The following is a 4,333-nucleotide window of genomic DNA, read 5'->3' as shown; positions in this document are numbered from 1 at the left end:
GGAATCCTGGATAACACTGTTTTCACTTCTAATGCAACATTTGATGACTTTGTTTATTCATCTGCTGCTTCTATTTTACAGTATGTCCAATCGTTTGTGTGTTGTTTTTGAGGTTTGCTTTTCTGTTTCCAGCACTTTCAAAAATTAAAAAGACATGCTAGAGTTTTAAACTAAACACCATTTTGTGCTTAAAGGTTTAAAGTTGTAGCTTAAATGTGCGTGGGATCTTGTTAAATTTGTTAGCTTTCTGTTGAGGACGACTCTCAGCTTTTATCACACCAAACATATCTCAATATCTATAAAACCTATAGAGTTATAACCATTTTTGTGTCAGCTAAGGTCAAATTAGTTGCAGCCATGCTGAACTGAGTTGACTCCAAACGTTAATGAGTTGTAGAGAGACACACTTAATGATTACTTTGAGAGTTTCATCAAAATCCATCAATCCACAAAGCAGGGATAGAGGAACAGTGATTTTAGATGTGCTGTCGTGGAATTGTGGCTGAAAACATATTTACAGTGCAAACACAGGCCAAGTCCACAATCACATTCAGACACAGAGGTTATGTTACAAAGAGGAGGTTTGGAATAATTACCTAGCGGAACAAAAGTATAAAGCACAAAGATAAACTGCAGTTGAGTTCACGTGAATAGAAACAAACAGATGATCTGCCAAAAAATCCACCTAAACCAAGAAAAATAATCACAAATGAGAAACAGCTGGGAATTCAGGTGTGAACAGGATGTCAGTGAATGAGTGCAAGAAAACAGGTGAAGAAGAGGACAGGAAGAGACTTTCACCCAGGAATTGCAACTTTTACTTGTGCGTATTTGAATTTTGTGGATATGTCTAATTGTTAAAACCCTCACAAAGAAAGATTTGTAATGCAATCTTTTCTGTAAACCTAACAGTCTCGGCACTGGTGATTTTTTTTTCACACTAAATTTACAGGAAGAATTTCCCATAAATGAATTTTTATCTGCCAATGCTAAAAGCCCCTGAACAGTGTTGTTTGCTAGATATAAGTCGTTTAATTTTTTTTTTACTATTTCCTCTTTTTAGCCACTTCAGTAGAAAGCAGAACTGAATATCAGTTTCTTAACTTCATCATCAGTGACAATCTGAGTCAACTACAGTGGCTGTTTCTGGGTCCCCTCCAAACAGCACATGCATGATTGCAGGGCTCAGACTGACCAGACGAGGACCACCATTGAAAATACTGTGGCTGATAATTCGTCCCGCAACCATAAAAAAGTCACTGTCTAAAAGCAACCTTGATGTAGAGGGAGTGAGATGGTCCTGCTCACCCTCGAAAGGCAATGTCTTCACTTCTGTCAAACAACAATTGAAAAGAATATTAACATACATTTTTCAAAACAATCTCCACAGCTGCCAGTGCAAGAAATGCAAAAAAACAACCATACCAGTTTCATCATCAAGCAAGAATCCATTTTGAAGATTTGACATGACTGCTGACAGTACGTCTATTAAGTCCCTCTCCAATGGCAGCATCACCTTAAAAAAGGACAGAAGACAGTTTGTGTCCAAAAATGAAATCAACCTCTTGCAAGACGGTGTCTCCATTCAGTTGTAGATTAGTTAAAAGAAAATGTAGAAATACTGTACTTTGTACTAGCCCATTAGCCATCCCAATAAAAAAGTATCCTTGTTTACTTTGTTAGTCTCTATTGGAATACAAAATGACTAGTTACCTGCTCCTGTGGATAGGAGAAAAAGGCAGAGACATTTTCAGCACATGGAATCTCACCGCGGACCAGAGAAAGGTACTGCAAACGTATTATGATAACTTTGAGGCCTACGTCACACCAAAAGCGAACCCGATTTTTGCACTTTATAAATTCCACGAGAAGATTCAGGGAGAAAGTTAAAGTTTTGATCAGTTTGTGACGGAGCTTAAACTGCTGGCAAAAGACTGTAATTATCCAAACACTGATGAGATAATAAGAGACAGGATCGTGTTTGCTACTAACTCGCCAAAAGTCCGTGAAAAACTGCTATGTCAAGGTCCAGACTTAACGCTGGAAAAAACAATTGATATTGCTAGATCATTTGAGCTGTCACAGCAGCAATTAAAGACAATGACAAACCCCCCCAGCTAGCATATCAGCTCAATCTGTGCACGTAGCAGCAAAACAACTCGCAGTGATGAAGTTGGCTCTTCTGGTGACAAAATATGCAGAGCATGTGGGAGCAAACATAGCCGCATGGAGGAATGTCCCGCAAAAGGACGCCAGTGCAATAAATGCAAAAAATTTAATCATTTTGCCAAAGTGTGCAGGACACAAGCACCACAGCGTCCACAAAGATTTAAACCAAGAAAAGTGCATTCTGTCATGAACAGCTGTGACCAACCACAAGAAGAGCTGTGTGTGTGCTCCATCACTAAACGGAATGAAAACACTGATCTGAACAGGAAGTGGGAATAAAGAGACATAAACTCAGCTTCAAAATAGACACAGGGGCACAGGCCAACATCATACCAGCAGACACATTTCATCAGGTGTTTGGAAATGTACCATTAAACCCAACATCAGGCATGAGATCTCAGAAGCAAATGGCATCCTTCTGAAAGGAGAAAGATTGTCATCCCACACGTGCTGAGAGCTGAAATACTGCCGCGTATACACGCTGGACATTTAGGGATGGACAAATGTAAGCAGAGAGCAAGAGATGTTCTGTTTTGGCCGGGAATGGGAAAGCAAATAGAAACACTAGTTGGGTCATGCAGCACCTGCCTGGAACACCGAAGCTCCGTCCCAAAGGAACCAATGTTGTCTCAACCAATCCCAGACCAGCCTTGGCAACTTCTGGCAACCGACCTGTTCACATGGAACAACAATGACTACATCGTCACCGTGGACTACTAGAGCAGATATTTTGATGTGGAGAAGATCCCCAACCTCACATCATCAGTGGTTATCAAAGAGCTAAAAGCCACATTTGCCAGGTTTGGGATTCTGCAGACAGTAATCAGTGACAATGGACCTTGCTACAGTTCGCAGGAGTTCAAGGATTTTGCCAAAGCATGGGACTTCAAGCGCATTACAAGTAGCCCCATGTATCTGCAGAGCAACGGTTTGGCAGAAAGGACTGTAAAAACGGCTAAGGCCCTCATGGAGAAGGCACACATGCAGGGAGCAGACCCAAACATCAGCCTGTTGGAGTACAGAAACACCCTGATAGATGGATTCAAGTCACCAGCACAGCTGTTAATGAGCAGGAGATTACGCTCCATCCTACCATCCACCGACAAGCAACTAAAACCCGAGCTGATTCACCAAAGTGATGTTCACCGTCGGAGACAACTGTGTCAAGATCGGCAAAAGCTGTATTATGACAGAACTGCCCAACCCCTACCAACCCTGTCATCAGGAACTGCTGTTCGTTTYCAGTTGCCAAACATCACATGGAAGCCAGTAACTGTTATTGGATCAGCAGATACCAAATGTTCCTACCACATCAGAACAGAAGACGGCCACATTATCGGGCGAAACAGGCGACAACTCATTCAAACACCTGAAGTTGCTGAAGCCGAATGTCCCACAACAGAATCACCAGACACTTCAGAACAAACCAGTCTGGACACCGAGCAAAACTCAGAGTCTGCATCTCTGACACAGACAAGATCAGGTCGCATAGTGAGACCAAGAGACATTCTGAATCTCTAAAAGAAAGGGGATGTAATATCCAGCCACGCAGATATGCGTGATGACGTTTGTAATGTAAGTTGAAAATGTACTGTACGTCCCCGCCCAGCAGATTGCAGACGAAGAATAATAAAGAAATGGAGGCACGATGCACAATTGCTTGTCATCCCTGAATCTCACAAACAGAAAATATTACACTCCATACTTTGGTTGATAAACTGAAACCAAAGACATGCACAATTGATCTGAACACCATGGATTCTTCTTTTTCTTGGCTTGTTTTTGGCGATTGGTAAACAACGATAAGGCGCATCACCGCCACCTACTGATGTGGAGTGTGAACTGGATCCCATGTGTGGATCCCGCTCCTTCCTGTTTATTGACCAATAGTAGAGGAGCTGGACCAGAAGACAGCCCTTCTCATTTGCATAATGAGGCAGAAATGCATACAGTAAAGGAAAAGAGCAGATGAGGAAATGTAAAAAGAACAAAGGCTTGTATAAAGAAAAGGCAAAACAGAATATATACATTTCTTGATGAAAACACATGTGTAAGGAAAAGGTAAAAAAAACATATAATTCTTAATAAAAACTGCATGTGTAAGAAAAAGGAAAAACTATGTATGTATATTGTATGTATGTATGTATGTATGTATGTATGTATG

The sequence above is a fragment of the Austrofundulus limnaeus genome, unplaced genomic scaffold, assembly GCF_001266775.1.
Source record: "Austrofundulus limnaeus strain Quisiro unplaced genomic scaffold, Austrofundulus_limnaeus-1.0 Scaffold121, whole genome shotgun sequence".
Classification (NCBI taxonomy): domain Eukaryota; kingdom Metazoa; phylum Chordata; class Actinopteri; order Cyprinodontiformes; family Rivulidae; genus Austrofundulus; species Austrofundulus limnaeus.
This window is presented reverse-complemented; position numbering follows the sequence as displayed.